Here is an 18,409-nt window from a genome sequence, read left to right as displayed (position 1 = left end):
ACATTTATTTATGAAACAATTTCAACAAGTTTTTTCTAAGCCTTTTACTGCAATGTTTTTTCTGCACAGATGGCAATGCAAATCTCTAGCTTCCTTTTACTAGAATGTATATTAACAATGGGCATAGTTCTAAATGTATTATTATAGTTTGCCTGTATTTAAACTTTAAGCTGTTTTATTTTTATTTTATGTGTATGAGGTTTTCGCCTTCATACACATATGTGCACTGTATGTGTGCTTGGTGCCTGTGGATGCAAGAAAGCACTGAATTCCCTGGAACTGCAGTTACAGGTTGTGAGCCACATATGAGTACTGGGAACCAAGACTAGGTCTTCTGCAAGAGAAGCAAGAAATTTTGACAACTGAACCATTTTTCCATCCCTTCAAATTTTTTTTTTGGCATAGGCATGGAAAGTTACTACATTAGTATATATTTTATAATGTATAGTAAGGAGGCTGCTTGTTGGTTCCCAGCCAATTAGCCCCCAAATAGTCACACAGAAACTGTATTAATTAAATCATTGCTTGCCCCGTTAGTTCTAGCTTCTTATTGGCTAATTTCTTACATATTAATTTAACTCATTCTGTTAATCTGTGTATCGCTACAAGGCTGTGGCTTACAGGGCAAAATTCCCAGCGTCTGTCTCCAGTGGCTCCATGGCTTCTCTCTGAATGCCCTTCTGAGCATTCAGCCTAGCTTTCCCTTCCTAGCTAAATTCTACCCTGCTATAGGTCCAAAGCAGTTTCTTTTTTAATTAATGGTAATCCCAGCACACAGAGGGGATTCTCACATCACCTCGCCTTTTTTGTTTAAATAAAAAGAAAGGTTTTAACTTTAACATAGTAAAATTACATATAACAAAACAAGTATCATACAATAATTGCAGTTACAATATTTATATCTACTTTATCTTTTATCATAACTAAGGAAAAATATAACTATAAGTTCTTCAACTCCATCAAAGACTACAGAAGGATATAATATTACCTAAGTAAACAGGATGTACATTGTAAGCTAAGTCCAATACTCTGGAATTGACAGAGACATCTCGCTGCCTGGACAGTCACTCAAAGTTTTTCTGTATCATTGGGACATCCATCTTCAGACTACTGGCTCATAGTATCCAGAAGACTTTTCCATGAAGCAGGAAATTTCAAAGACAGTTCTGCCTATATTGGCAGTTTGTCAGTAATTTTCTTCTGTGTCCTGCAGAATGTCTGGCAGATTCTTTCATGAAGCAGGAACCCCAGAGGATTGTCTTACCTTGAGGCAAGTTCAACCGTCATTTCACTGTGGGTTCTGCATGTCTAGTTCAGCAGTTCAGGCAGGAAGAGTTTCTTTACCAAAGGCTAACTAACTTCATAAGGAGCTTCTTCAATTCCCATCTTCCTCTTGAAGTAGCGTGTGCTGCCAGGAGCAGATGTGTCTTATTGTCATGAAAAGTGCTAAGTTATTAAAACATTTTAAATGCCATAGTCTGAAGGTGTCTGAAAGATTTGAAGAATACCTATCTAACTGAAATACATCTCTATACCACTAGAAAATCTAACTAACATGATACAAGCTTGACTATTATAGATGAGTATCTATTAACCTATATAACCATTTTTCCATCCCTTCAAAAGTTCTCTTTCTTTAGCTTAGATATGGAGAATCACTGCATTAGTATGTATTTTACAGTGTACAATTAAACTATATTGATTATGGTGAAGGGGATAATAGATGTTATCTTTATTAAATGGTTGCAAACAAACAATGCTTTTCTCATTGCATGCATATAGCCACACACTTGAATTATGAGATTCTATTCATATCAAAATTAGAGTTGAAAATTTTTCACTTGTTGGATTTCGTGTGTTTAGTGTATATCTAATTGTTGATGGTCCCTGATTTGTGATGGTTAGACATATCTGCTCTCTTTTTTTACCCTACAATTTTTCCTCTCTACAATTGCATAAAGTTGATATGCCTTATGTAGAAAATATTTATTAAAATTTGAGATTTTTCTGAATTGGTAATATTACCCTCTGTCTCAATGCTCAGCAATGGCAGCAACTACAGGTCCATATTTCCCAGGGTTAAAGACAATCTACAGGGATTATACTGAATAAAATAAATTATATGTGATAAAAATCTCTTTTGGGGAATTACACTATTTTTTGGCCAATTTAGGCCAATGTAAATGTTTTTTTTTCTGGTCATAGTGTGCTTTCCTATCACCCAGGATTAATTAATTAATTTGTCTATTTATTTATTTTAAAAAGAAAATAAACTTTTTTCATTTTATATATCAATACCATTTCTTACTCCCTCCCTTCCTTCCATTCTCTCCACTTCCCCTGCCATCCACTCCTCAGAGATGGTAAGGTACAATGTTTTGGGGAAGGTCCGAGGCCCTCCCTACTATATCTAGACTGAGCAAGGCATCTATCCAAAGAAAATGGGTTCTCAAAAAGCCAATACAGCAATAAGGATAAATCCTGGTGCCACTGCCACTGGCCCTGCAGTCTGCCTCAGCCATACAGCTCTCACCCTTATTTAGAGGGTTCAGTTTGGTCCTATGTTGGTTACTTCTCTGTCTGGCTGTAGTTGGTGAGCTCCCATCAACTCGGATAAACTGTCTCAGTGGGTATCCCCATCATGGTCTTGACCTCTTTGTTCATATTTTCATTCCTCCTACTCTTCAACTGGACTTTGGGAGATCAGCTCAGAGCTCTGCTATGGGACTCTGCCTCTGTTTCCATCAGTTGCCAGATGAAAGTTCTATGGTGACATTTAAGATATTCATCAATCTAACTACAGGGAAAGACCAGTTCAGTCACCCTCTCTACTATTGCTTAGGGTCTTAGGTGGAGTCATCCTTGTGGATTCCTGGGAATTTCTCTGGGGCCAGATTTCTTGCCAGCCCCATAGTGGCTCCCTCAATCAGTATATCTCTCTTTTCTTGCTCTCCATCTCTGTCCTTCCCCCATCTCAGCTATCCTATTCCCTCAAGTTCTCTTCCTCCCTTCTCTTCTCCCTTCCTCTTCCCTCTCTTGCCCCTTTCTCCCCAAGCCCCACATGGTCCAAATTTTGTCAATTTCTCCTTTTCAGGTGGTTCTATATATGTTTTTCTTAGGGTTCAGCTTGTTATTTAACTTCTCTAAGTTCATGGTCTATAGGCTCGTTATCCTTTGCTTTACAGCTAGTATTCACTTATGAGTGAGTATAGACCATGTTCATCTTTCTGGGACTGGGTTATCTCCCTCATGATGTTTTTTTCTAGTTCCATTCATTTGCATGCAAATTTCAATATGTCACTGTTGTTAAACCACTGAGTACTACTTCATTGTGTAAATATACCACATTTTATTTATCAGTTCATTGGTTGAGGGGTATCTAGGTTGTTCCAGGTTCTGGTTATTATGAATAATGCTGCTATGAACATAGCTGAATAAATGTCCTTGTAGTATGATTGAGCATCCTTTGGGTATATGCCTATGAGTGGTTTTCATGTGTATTGGGGTGGGTTGATTCCCAATTTTCTGAGAAACCACCATACTGATTTCCAGAGTGCTTATACATTTTTGCATTTCCACTAGCAATTGAGGAATGTTCCCCTTACTCCACATCCTCTCCAGTATAAACTAGAATTGGTGATTTTTATCTTAACTAATTTGACTTGTATAATATGATATTTTAGAGTCATTTAGATTTACATTTCCCTGATGTTTAAGGATGTTGAATATTTCCTTAAGTGTCTTTCGGTCATTTGAGATTCTTCTGTTGAGAATTCTCTGTTTAGTTCTGTACCCCATTTTAAACTTGGATTATTTGGGATTTTGACATCTAATTTCTTGAGTTCTTTATATATTTTGGAGACCAGTCCTCTTTTTGATATGGGGTTGGAGAAGATATTTTCCCATTCAGTAGGCTGTCTTTTAATCTTATTGGCTATGTTCTTTGCTTTACGGAAGTTTTTCAGTTTAGGAGGTCCCATTTATTCAGGTTTTCTCTCAGTGTCTATGATACTGGTGTTATATTTTGGTCTCCTATGCCCAAGTATTGAAGGGTGCTTCCCACTTTCTCTTCTTTCAGGTTCAAAATGGTTATATTTATATTGAGATCTTTAATTCATTTTGACTAGAGTTTTGTGCATGAGGATAAATATCGGTCTATTTGCGCTCTTCTACACGTTGGCATCTAATTATTCCAGTGTCATTTTTGAAGAGGCTTTTGTTTTTTTCCACTGTATAATTTAGCTTCTTTCTCAAAAATCAGGTGTTTATAGGTGTGTGGATTATTATCCACATCTTTGATTCGATTCCACTGATCAGCTTGTCTGTTTTTATGCCAATACCAAGTTTTTTTCATTGCTGTATCTCTAGAATAGAGCTTGATATCAGGGATGGTGATATCTCCAGAAATTCCTTTAAATCCAGAGAATCATTAGGTCTTACTACAAAAACCTGTACTCCAGAAAATGGGAAAATGTAAAAGAAATGGTCAATTTTCTGGATAGGTATCAAATACTAAAATTAAATCAAGATAAGGCGAACAATTTAAATAGACCTATAACCTAAAAAGAAATAGAATCAGTCATTAAATGCCTCTCAACAAAAAACAAAACAAAACAAAATAAAAAACAACCAAGGGCCAGATGGTTTTAGTGCATAGTTCTATCAGAACTTCAAAAAAGAGCTAATACCTATACTCCTCAAAATGTTCCACATAGAAACAGGAAAAAACATTGTCAAATTCTTTTTATGAGGCTACAGTTACCCTGATACCAAAATCATACAAAGACTCAAGCAAGAAAGAGAATTACAGACCAATCTCACTCATGAACATAGATGCAAAAAAATAAATAAAAACAGTAAAATACTGGCAAAACGAATCCAAGAACACATCAAAAAAAAGTCATCCACCATGATCAATTCAGCTTTATCCCAGAGATGCAGAGATGGGTCAACCTACAAAAATCTATTAAAATAATCCACCATATAAATAAACTGAAAGAAAAAACTATGATATGATTATCTCATTAGATGCTGAAAAAGCATTTGACAAAATCCAACACTCCTTCATAATAAAGGTCTTGGAGAGATCAGGGATGCAATGAACATATCTAACATATTAAAAGCAATATACAGCAAGCTAACAGTCAATACCAAATTAAATGGAGAAAAACACATGGTAATTCCACTATAATCAGGAACAAGATAAGACTGTCTACTGTCTCCGTATTTATTCAACATAGTTATTGAAATTCTGGCTAGAACAATAAGAAAACAAAAGGAGATCAAGCGGATTCATATTGGAAAGGAAGAAGCCAAATTTTTGCTATTTGCAGATGATATTTGAGTATACATAAGGGGCCCCATAAACTCTATAAGGAATCTCCTACAGCTGATAGATATGTTCAGTAATGTGGCAGGATACAAGATCAACTCAAAAAATTGGTAGCCCTTCTATATACAAATGATGAAGCTGAGAAAGAAATCAGAGAACATCACCCTTCACAATAGCCACAAATAACATAAAATATCTTGGGGTAACACTAACCGAAAAAGTGAAAGACCTATTTAACAAGAACTTTATGTCTTTGAAGAAAGAAATTGAAGAAGATACCAGAAAATGAAAAGATCTCCCATGCTCTTGGATAGGTAGGATCAACATAATAAAACTGGCAATCCTACCAAAAGCAATCTATAGATTCAATGCAATCCCCATAAAAATCCCAACACAATTCTTCACAGACCTTAAAAAAACAATAATCAACTTTATACAGAAAAAAAAACAGGATAGCCAAAACAATCATGTGCAATGTAAGTAGTCTAAACATGCTTAATGTAGGTAAGTCTAAACTAGGATGTTTGAAAGAGTAGATGCATTAAATGTATTTTTTTTTTGGTAGGGACGGGCTACATAGTATTGGTTGGCCTAGAGTAGTCTATTTAGTTCAGTTTGGCCATAAACTCACAAAGATTCACTTGGTTCTGCCTCTTGAGTGCTGGTGTTAAATACATAAATAGCCATGCCTGGCCTTAAATGCATTGTTAATTTGATATATTCAATATACAATGAATTTTTCATAGACTTGCTGGGTCACTACCACACTGTGGGCTAAAGAGCATTTGTGCTTGTTCCTGGATATTTGAATATTTCATAAATTCTTCTAAGGTTGAATGTGCTTTCAAAGTTCATGTGCTGGAGACTTAATCCCATTTCAATAGTGTTAAGAGGCATAATCTTCTAAGAGGTGAGTAAGAAAAGAGGGTTCTGTCTTATAGGATACATTAATGTCTTAATCATGACAGTGAGCTCATTCACACAGAAACAGCATCTATATAAAGAACATCAGCTTCCCTTTCTCTCTAGTTTCCACATGCTCTGATGTGTGACTCTTTCTGCTTCTTATGATGTGGCAAGTATGTCTCCAGATGTCAGTGATCTTAAACTTTCCGTTTTGAAATAGTGAGCCAGGTAATCTTGTATTATTTACAAGTTATACAGCCTATCCAGCAAAGACAGAGATAGTTCTTATTACCAAAATATGATAATAAAGTAAATTAGTCCCAAGTTTACCTTTGAAGTGCAGAGAGCAATAGCATACCAAGTGAAGGGCACAAAGCAGTCAGAAGAAGAGTGAATATTCTTACTTTTAATGACCATGTGTGATATTCCTTACTATTAAAACACCCTCCTTAAAACAGGATCTGTGAAGAAAATAAAAACATTAACCTTTCATATGCTTGAGACTTGGTCCTAACCTCACAATTATCTCGTGCCTATAAGATTGATTGGTGACATCATAAAGTTTTGTATGTGATGTAAGGTTGTCAGGCAATGCCTGTCACAATAGTAAATATTCACTAAAGGTACTATCTGACGTTAAAATTGACTCCCGTCATCTAGTGGAATGATAATAACATTTCTTAAATGTTTGGTACGATAGCTAGTACCATGTCCTTTATAAGAATCATTGTGCCAGTTCTTGTAAGGCAGCATCATTCTAATTTCAATGCAATGTATAAGACATTTGAATGTTAATAGAAGGTAAAACACATAAGGAATTACTTATAATTAAGCTCTTATTTCTAAATTCTTATAGAATTGCTCTATTTGGGGATATATTAGTCAATGTAGGGATAAAATACTATAATTAACCTATTAGATGAAGTCATCAAATAACATCATAGCTGTTATTGTTAGTATAACTACATAATATAATATCCCACAATGATGACATCACCAGATGACATATTTCTAGGAATGCATTGTTCTTTCTAAGCAATGCATGAATGTATGCTCTCTATAGTTTAGACTCCCAGGAATTTTGAATTCAGTTAATTCTTTGAAAAAGAGGATTAAGTATGTTAGTTTCCTCCCTGAAATATAGAGTTTATTTTATAAGGACAAAGAGGATGGCACTTTGAGTTTAGCTTGATCATTCTCAGAATAAGGAAAGTAGATTAAATTTTAAGTCACCTTCCTTAGTATATTTATAAAATTACATCTTGTGTATAAAAATGTGGAACTATAATTTTGCTGCCAAATTCCTTTATTCATTTTGTGTGTGCTATATGAAAAATGGAGAAGACTAAAACTTGGTGAATTTTTAAAAATACAGTACACATTTCATTTGTCTATTTGCTTGTTAGAGCATATGCTAAATATTGATTAAATCCCATGGAGTTCTGGAATAATTAATAGTGTTTGAACAAGTGTAATCCCCATGTACTCATATTTTATTTTTAGCTTCATTGCTCGGTCAGAAAATAACTCTATGCTTCTAAGAAAGAAACTATCTCAATCACTAGACAGCATTTAAAATAGAATATGGATAAACACTTCAACTTCAAATAATTTAACATTGCAGTATGCTTTCCTTAGCCTTGCTCAAAACAGTAAGGAAAGCTGTCACAAAATATGGTTCAGCTTCAGGATTGAAAATTATTATTGTAAAGTTATAAAGGAACAAAAGAAAATAAGCAAGAGAAGTGTTTTTGTGACTGTGGCACTAGTGACCATTAGAGGAAACCTTGCTTATTGAAATAAGCAATGGTCACAGCATTGCACACCAGTTTACTCTCTAAAATTTTGCCAAGTTATTTTATTTTCCGTATGCTGCATCCTAGCAGGTTTTTGGACATGAAATTTTTCTGTATCTATAACTCAGCATTAATCTGTAGTGGACAATTTCAAATCATATCAACAAACCTTAATGAAGATTTTATTTCTAAGAACTAACTCTTCCCTTGTGTAACAAATTGATAATAATTAACCCAATGATTCATGGTGGAAGAATTATATAAGTTAAAGCCATTTGGGAATTTTAAAATTTATTTACCGATACTCAACGAAACTATTTGAAATGAGAAACCCATAGTCATTTGAGTTATCTCAAATGTCAAGTCAGAAAAACAAATTATCTAGATTATCCATTCTGAAATCCAAGTAATAGGATACTTCAATTGTTGTTTTTTATTATAATGAAAAAAATTGCTGGGAAACTTGAGCCTATACTTAAAACCTTTAATTGTCTGCTTGGTGTTAGGAGTCTGCTTCTAGTATATGATACTCTATTGTTTCATTCTAGGCACAATGTACAAGCAAACTCATAATGATTTGGCCCATCAGTTTCCTTATTATTGTCTCGGAGCTAGATTTTTTTCCCCAGACCAGGTTAGTCTCTAACTCCAAGTTGCACAGGACCTGCCTCCCCTAATAGGGTTGCATGCATGCTGGACCACAGCAGACCTAGAATAACACAACCTTCACAATTTTCTGGTGTTAACTTATGTGCATGTATTAAAGGAAATTATTTCTTTTTTATTTGTTTATTTTTCATTTTTAATTTATTTTACATACCAAGCATAGTTCCCCCTCCTCCATCTCTTCTTGCTCCCCCACCTTCTCCCAACTCACCCCCAATCCACTCCTCAGAAAGGGTAGGAGTCTCAGGGAGAGTAAACAAGGCCTGGCACATTCAATTGAGGCATGACCAACAAAGCCCTCCTCCCAGCCCCAACTGCATCAAGGCTGAGCAAGGCATCCTACCATACAGAATGGTTTCCAGAAAAGCAGATCCTGCTCCAGGGATAGATCTTTGTCCCACTGCTAGGGATACCACAAGCAGAGGGCCTAATTTGGTCCCTGCAGACTCCCCAGCTGTTGTTCTAGAGTCATTGAGCTCTCACAAGTTTGGATCACCTGTCTTCAAAGATTTCCCTGTCATGAACTTGACCCACCCTTGCTCAGGGGAACCCTCCTCTTCACAATCCACAGTTCCAGAGAAACTACCCAGGTAATAAGGAGGAACCGAAGAGGTACACATCGATCACCCTGGGGAAGGGAAATAGATGAACTCTTTTGGGAAAACTGGGGGTGGGGTGGGGCAGGGAAAGTGGCAAAAGGGAGAAGGTGGGAGATGACACCATCAGGGAATGGGATGGTCGAGTTGAGAGAGGGACATAGAGGGAGAGCAAGGAAAGTGATATCTAGATAGAGGGAACCATTACAGGGCCAGGGAGAAACCTGCTGCTAGAGAATTGCCCAGGAATCCACAAGGATGAGCCCAGCTAAGACCCTAGCAATTTTAAAGAGGGTTCTGAACTGACCTACCCTTGTAATCAAATATATGACTACCTAAATAGGCATTATAGAACCTTCATCCAGCAACTGATGAAAGCAGATGCAGAGATCCGCATCCAAGCACTACAAGTCCTTTCTTTTCTTTCTCAGTACTATTTCTTGTGATAGTGAAGAAATAAAGAAATAAAGAAGGGGGGAGGTTCTATGGTGATATGCAAGATATTCATCAGTATGGCTATAGGATAGGGTCATTTCAGGTTCCCTATCCTCAGCTGCCCCAGGAACTAACTGGGAACATCGCCCTGGGCACCTGAGAGCCCCTCTAGGTCCAAGTCTCTTGCCAACCATAAGATGGCACCCTTAATTAAGATATGTACTTCCCTGCACCCCTATCCACCCTTTCTTTATCCCACTCATCCCGTTTCTCCAAGTTCCGCCCATCCTCCCCTTCTCACTTTCTCTCCCCATCTCCCCTTACCCCCCTCCCACTGCATCCTCAAGATCCCAATTTTTTGCCCGGCAGTCTTGTCTACTTCCCATAACCAGGAGGATAGCTATATGTTTTTCTTTGGGTTCACCTTCTTATTTAGCTTCTTTAGGATATCATATTATAGACTCACCGACCTTTATTTGTGGCTAGAACCCAATTATGAGTGAGTACATCCCATGTTCATCTTTTTGGGTCTGGGTTACCTCACTCAGGATAGTGTTTTCTATTTCCATCCATTTGCATGCAAAATTCGAGAAATAAAAAAATAAAAAAAAGAAGGGGAGAGCAGAAAAGGGAACAGAGAGAAAAGCCAAGATGGCGAGAGAGTGAGGGGCTTGTCTCTTAAAGTAACGAACAATCATAACACACTTGATTTATTCATCGTCCTAAATTTGTGGTTTTATTGCATGAAATTTCTTCATTACAAAACATGCCAATGTTGGCCAAACAATGATGTGATTTTATACTTATTAAAATTCAATGTTAGAATGAATTTAGTATGTTCTTATCACTCAGTTTAAAACATCAATTCATCCCAGTAACAAATTTACAACAGTACAGTTTCTGCTTATCTGTTTAATCAGATTCATCTTTGGGGATCAGCAAGAACCACATAAAAGTAGATGCTAGAATTCAGGTGTGTTTGAGCCTTCTGTTTTACTTTTGTATTTCAACCTAAGCTATACTAAGCTTTCTAGAATGTTTAGAAATTAGAGCCTTGTTCTCTTGTCTGGCATCTTGCCAAAACCAGCACTAATGAATGCATGGAGTTGAATTCAGTGGCTTAGAATATTTCTTCAAACAGAACAAGAATTTACCATTTATTTCAGGAGAATTTATGACTTGAGAAACAAAGATAAATGTTAATGCCTCTGTAGTGCTTGTAATAGCTTAATTATTTGATTTTTAACTTCAACTTTAGAATATCATGGTGACTTATTTTTTAACTAATATGATTACTTAAAAAATCAGTATGGAAAATTCACATATGTGAAGTCAAAAATCATAGTTCTACAATCTTCTTAGAACACTTTGTGGTATCAAGTGGAGGAAATTTCTGCTTAAGTTAGTTTATAATTACATCCTGTCTTAGTTAGGCCACAACAACTTTTATAAAGAAACCATTTCATTGAAGTGGCTTTCTTACAGTTTCAGAGCCTCAGTGTGTTATCATCATGACAGGGAACATGACAGTGGCTTGCTTACAGTTTCAGAGGCTCAGTGTATTATCATCATGTCAGGGAGCATGGCAGCATGCAGGCAGATGTGGTGCTGGCTACGTCTTGACCAGAAGGCAGCAAAATAAGTCCACTGGAAGTCACACTGAGGAATTCTTGGGCAAAAGAGACCTCAAAGCCGGCCCCCTAGTGACACACTTCCTCCCAACACAATCACACCCACTAAAGGTGTCACTCTCTTTGGGTGCCATTTTCTTTCATACCACTATATGTTTCTTACTAATTCATCCTTAGAGTATTAAAATCTAAGTATCGCTATCAATGTAATTTCCTGCTAAGGCAATTTTAATTGTTTGGTCAAAACTGAACTTCTGCTAAAAACTCATAAAAATATTTTCTCTTTCTACCTGCAATCATTGGAAAAAAGTAGCATTATAGTTACAGTGGATAGGATTTCACTACTCTTATGCAATACCCTTTCTTTTTAAGTTATTTCATTAGAAAACACTGAGGTTTTTGAAGTTCACACACTTCTGTATACATCTTAATTCAGTGGTGATTTTACAGAATAGAGTAATTCTATCATAGGATTGTTTTATGTAGATTCTATCAGTTTAGTTTTTAAAATATACATTGAAAAGTCTTGTCCATAAGAAAGAATCTCTTCTTGTTTGTGTCATAAATTGATGGTAGCTTGAAGTATTTATCAAAAAAATATTCCATATATAACAATCACATTTATAACTACCATTGATATAATTTATCAAACTAATATAATTAAGTACAATTTAAAAATTTGAATTAAGATTCATTGTATTTGATATCTTGAAGAAGATATGTGATACTAAATTTTTATCCCACAACATGATAATTTAGCAACACAGAAATTAAGGGATTTTGTAGATTAGTGGAATTTAATAATTCTATTTGCTATGTTAATTTAGTTTCTCATATTTAAAAGGGTGATCAATTTTACTGAAATAAAATTAGAATCACAAAGCTTTTCTTTTTGTTTTAGTTAGAGTTTCCTTGATGTAGGAAAGCACCATGACTGAAAGCAACTTGAAGAAGAAAGAATTTTATTTTCATCTTAAGTTTCTCAGGTGACACTTACCAGCGAGGGAAGCTGGGACTGGGACTCAACTTAGGAACCTGCTGAGTAAAGGACTGATCAGTTTGATTTCGTTTACAACACTGTGTCACTTATCTAGGGATGGCAATACCCATAGTGACCTGGGCACTTCCACAATGTTAATCAAGACAACACCGCATAGACTTGTATACAGGCTAGTCATATATGGAGGCATTTTCTTGATTGAGATGCTCTTTACCCAGACATGTCTAGATTTGTTTCAAGTTGACAAAAAGCAAGTGACACACTTTTTATCAATTTAATGCAATAAATATTCTTAGCCTTATTTATCCACTTTTGTATTTTTCATAAGGCTCCCACTATGGCAGCTAGGGTGGTTTTGAAATCACTATATAGTAACAGCCTCATGTGTGCTGTAATTATAGCAATGCAAAGCAATTGGTTCGGCTGTACTTTGTTGCATCTTTCAGTGAATGAATACTCCCTGATAGAATGCTCAGAAATCATTGATTGTCATTGTTCTCTTTATAATGCATGTGTGGTTACTTATTGGATTTAAGAGTAATCTATCAAAAGTTGTGGCTTATTCTTGTTGGCATCACTACTAGAAAAAAACACGTAAAAATGGAGGTATGGAGTTTGTAGTCACTTGCCAACTCTTATTCAGAACCTTCACTCTATAAGCATTATAGAGAAACTAAAGTAGTCTCTGCTTTCACCGTTTAAGTGCCTGTTGCATTATGCTGTCTGTGGGTTACATTTACAACAATTGACTTGTCATTAGAGAAGGCACTTTCTCCTGTATATTATCCAGAGCTGTACTGTATTATTTAATGTATGTTATTTTCAGTCAATCCCTTTTAATGAAAGGACTGCCAAAACCAGTGAGAAGTGGAAGAGTTGTAACAAACTTTCTTGAGGTCCCTAGACACAGTGAGAAATGGAACGAGAAAGTGGAAGCAAAATTTTTTATCTATCTATCTATCTATCTATCTATCTATCTATCTATCTATGTATCATCTTTCTATTCATCATGTTTATCTCTTCATTATCTATCTGCCTGTCTCTCTGTCTGTCTATCTATCTATCTATCTATCTATCTATCTATCTATCTATCTATCTATCTATCTATCTATCCATCTATCTCTTCCCATTGTATTCAATACACCCAGACCACAGTTTCCCTTCCATCCATTCCTTTGGGAGAATATGGGCTGTTGTGATTAATTCTAAGATATCTTTGAAAAGATTATGTTTATTGTATGCATAGGAATATGTTGTAAAGAGGCTGCTAGTTAGTTCCTGGCTGCTTAGCCCAGAAATAATCATACAGAAACTGTATTAATTAAATCACTGCTTGGCCCACTAGATCTATTTTCTTATTGGCTAACTTTTACATCTTAATTTAACCCATTTATATTCATCTGTGTATTGCCTTACTGGGTAAAGTTCCGTCTGGCATCTGTTTCTGGCAGAGCTACATGGCTTCTCTCTGATTCTACCTCCTTTCTCCCAGCATTAAGCTTAGTTTTCCTTGCCGGAATCTATAAGATATAGACATTAAGCAACCATGACACTTGGTATCATGGCTGTTTGGCTCTCTGACCCCATTCTAGTTTTGAAGATTGTGAAATTTCAAGTGTCATGTATTTCTAATGCTGTGTAATTTGCTGTCCCTTTATGGATGGAATTTGAATTATTTCAGCCTCTGTGATATATGGTGCTCAAAAGACCTGATCCACTAAAACAATGTATTTTGATATAGCAATAATGTTCCAAGTATAAGCAATTCATTATAATGCATGTTTTAATTGTTAAATATATGACTTTGTGACAAATGAAGACTTCAATTCAATGGGAAAACAGGCATCACTAAGACATACTTAAGTTCTTGTGCTGGAAATATCTAGATAAAATCTAATACATTTCAGTAAAGGGTAAAATAAAATTATTGTTCTCTAAGCCAGTTTTCTGAGGAAGTAATTATTACCATAGGCAGAATAAAATTTTTAAGAAAGTCTTACATTGGTATACAGACTCAGAATTCAGTTCTATATCAGGGTTCTAAATTTTGGCCATAGGGTTTTTTGAACCTTTAATTATGGACAACTTAACCATACTTATGCCATTTTGTACCAGTTTTAACTTTGACAAATCTCTGTATGACATACTTTAGCTTTATGTTCACCTGTTCTCTTCATTTTTAAAAAACATCTTTTATATTAGAACCCAGTGTTATTGTATCATGCTAAGTCATTTCTCATCTAAAAAATTTTAATTTCTTCTTTAACATTCATTGGAATATATCTTGTATGTCTAACTTTTTACATATTTCTAAAATTTTTTCTTGATGATTCCTCTTATTTTTCCTTGCAAGATTTTTACTTGAGAAAAATAGTTTCTAATACAATAGTCTTGTGTTTTATTGACAACCAATGAAACCATATTGGAAACATGAGTAACACATACTAGGGATTCTCAAGATTTTTTTTAATCAGGTTCTTTTATTTGTTGAAACAAGTTAATTTATTGAATACCTAAGTTTTTTTAATGGTCAGTAAAAGATTATTTTTGTCAAAATGCATGTGCTTCTCATCCAGCATCACGAGGCAGACAATGGCAGGTTAAAGGCTCAGCATCTCTGTCTTCAGTCTTTGCGTTTCTCCTTTACTCTGAGATTGACTCTACATACTATTCTCTCCATGGTAACCACTTATTTAATCATCACTTTAATGCTTAAAGCATAAGGATAACGCATGATCTTAAATTTAGAGTCACTTAGCACTGCAGGAACAGCAAAGACCCCACCATGAACCAGACCCTTTTAATGAAATTATCCATAAGAACAAGAAGGAAGTTTCCTTGGGGAGAAGAAATGATTTCCCGAAAACCAGATTGTCTCTGCACTTAATACGAACTTTTCAGACTACCTTATTTATGCAGGACTGAGCTAATAAATGAAGTTCTCTTATAGCTTGGCTTAATCATGAATAATTTGCATTCCTTCTGTTAATTTTTACATTCAGAGCCATTGACAGTGCTCTGGTAATGGGTAGGGGTTACTGGACCCTTTAATTTGTTCCTTTCAATTGACAAAATTTCCTTTCTTTGCTCCTTATCATTACTGATATCTTTAATTGACACGTTGTAACAGGTAGTCAAGCTTAGCCTGTTGGGGCAGTTGGATCTGGAGATTCTACACTGAAAATTTTGCTGCATTATTTATTTAAATGAATTTAGGCTAAGCTTACATGGATGCTACTTATTTATATTTTTTTTATTTTGTTAATTGGAGAGTCATGCAAGATCTGGTAACTGTTTATTATTTTTAAGTCAATTTGAATCAAAGTCCTTTAACAAATACTTACATTATTATATTTTATTCTTTTGTATGCAAGTTTGTGCATATGTACGAGTGTGTGCACATGACCACAGAAACGAGAACTGCACATCAGATCTGTGGTGTGGGAGGTCCTTCTGTATATGTGTTGCTTTTATTGGTTAATGAATAAAGAAGCTGCCATGGTTTGTGATAGGGCAGAGTAGATCTAGGCAGGGAAAACTAAACTGAATGCTGAGAGAAAGAAGGTGGCGTCATGTAACCTCTCCAGAAACAGATGCCAGATAGAACTTTACCCAGTAAGCCACAGCCACATGGCGAAACACAGAATAATATAAATGGGTTAATTTAAGATATTAGAGCTATCCAGAAATACACTTAAGTGATTAGCCAAGCAGTGGTTTAAATAATACAGTTTCTGTGTGATTACTTAGTGGTCTGGGCAGTCATGAACAAACAAGCAGCCTCCCACTACAGATCTGGAGTTACAAGTGGTTGCCTGTGGGCATTGAGGACTGATTTCTGGTCCTCTGAGAGAGCAGGAAGTTCTTTTAACTACTGAGCCAACTTTTCAGTACCTCAAACTATGTTGGAGGAACTTTATCACATAAATGCACCATAAAACATACATGTTAAGGTAGCCCATAGAAACATATTTACTGATAAAAAAGATGATTTAACATTACACTAAAGGTAATTCAATAGATCAACTCCAACAGTTTGAGAAGGAGTAGAAGTCCAAATTTACATAGAACAAAATGAACCACAATCGCCTGCTTATTAAATTCTGAAGCCTCTTGTTATTTGTTGATTTTACTGATATATACAACTCTCTAAATTGCAGTCTTTAATACAATTATAAAGTCATAGATATAGGTTAATAGTAGACCAACAGTCAAAAAGACATGTAAACAATTGCATTAACTCAACAATTATCCTAAATAGAGAAAACAATTATGTGAGTGTAGGTTATTAGTAGAAACAATGTATAAAATTTGCATCTCTAGTACAGAGTTCCCTAATGATAACTAAAGGTCAGAAGGGGAATCTTGTTATGTTTTTATAAATATCTTTTGACCCCCTCCCCCAGAAAATGTCCTTCTCGGTTTATAAAAGCTAAGCAGTCAAAAGTGAGATGTTCTTAAAACTAGAAATTTGAATTCATTAACAAAAGTTAGGAAACAATAGTTTATAAGTTCACAGTTTATAAGTTCACAAGAGGTGATCTCAAGTTGCTTAACAAAATTCATGGCCTCAGAAAACTTCATAACCTTTTTAGTGGTGTGTGTCTGTCTGTGTGTGTGTGTGTGTGTGTGTGTGTGTGTGTGTGTGTGTGTACATGCCATGCTAAACTTTTTGCAGTCAGAGGACAATGTCAGGTGTCAGTTCCATGGTTTCTGTTGTTCACCACTGTGACCACAGATTCCAAGGGAATTCTGCTGTCTTCACCACTCATCTCACCGCAGTGCATTACAAATCCTTTCTGTCCAGCCTAGCATTGGCTTCTAGGGACTGACATTCATGTCTTCACATTCACCCAACAAGTAGTTGATCAATTGATTCATCTCCCCAGCTTAGAAACCTTTTAAGAGGCCCAGCTTAGAAACCTTTTAAGAGGCCATAGTCATCCTTCTGTTGAAATATAACTTTTTCCTGCTTGAATAAGATAAAAAGAGTACAAGGGAGTATGATAAGTGAAAAAGAGACAGAAAAGAATACCTGAGAGTAAGTAGTTAAGAAAAGTTAGGTTCTTTCACTCTTTCTTTTTTTAGTTATGAAAGAAACAACCTAATGTCTTACTTATCAATCCCTTCTCTTTTATTCATACAGTGTCCAAAAACACTTAACTCTTTTGTAAACTAACAATTTTATCAATTCTTTTCTTAGGTGATTTTTAATTCTTATTAAAAGAGTTGCCTATTTATCACCTGCATGTGTGTGTGTGTCTGTGTGTGTGCATGTGAGCACGCACACACACACAATCACTAAGCATGAATATAGAGACTACTGCAGTAGTACACATTATAGTAACTCATACCAATATTATGCCATTTATAGGGATATGTTTAAAATAAGATAAACATGAAGCTGGGCGGTGGTGGCGCACGCCTTTAATCCCAGCACTCGGGAGGCAGAGGCAGGCAGATCTCTGTGAGTTCGAGACCAGCCTGGTCTACAAGAGCTAGTTCCAGGACAGGCTCCAAAACCACAGAGAAACCCTGTCTCGAAAAACCAAAAAAAAAAAAAAGATAAACATGAATGTATGTAGGAGAAATTATTGATGATTGCTCCTTGTTTAGAAGGGCACTTAGTTGTATAATGGGTATTATTTTCATATATATATATATATATATATATATATATATATATATATGACATTCAGCAAAGTCATATCTAAATTCACAAGTGGTTTATGATTGTTTTAATCAACTCTGTTTCTTCCTTTTAAAAAAGTAAATTGTTTTTTTTTCTTCATGATCTGGGAAGCCTCAGGTTAAAAACATCGGAAAAATTTCTTCATCTCCAAGTGGAATCTGGAAGTCTCTTGGGTGTCAATGTGTAGCAGTAATTGAGCGTTTCGTCCAAGGCCTGGTACATCTGCCAACCTCTAGGGGGGCAGCAGCTGTTATCTTAACAGAGATGTTGGGGAGTGCTCATTCTGCATACCAAAACAAATAGCAAGCAATCAAGCAAGCAAATCCATTGTGCTACACTGTGTCTGCACAGAATG

Source organism: Microtus pennsylvanicus, chromosome 1, assembly GCF_037038515.1.
Source record: "Microtus pennsylvanicus isolate mMicPen1 chromosome 1, mMicPen1.hap1, whole genome shotgun sequence".
Lineage (NCBI taxonomy): Eukaryota > Metazoa > Chordata > Mammalia > Rodentia > Cricetidae > Microtus > Microtus pennsylvanicus.
This window is presented reverse-complemented; position numbering follows the sequence as displayed.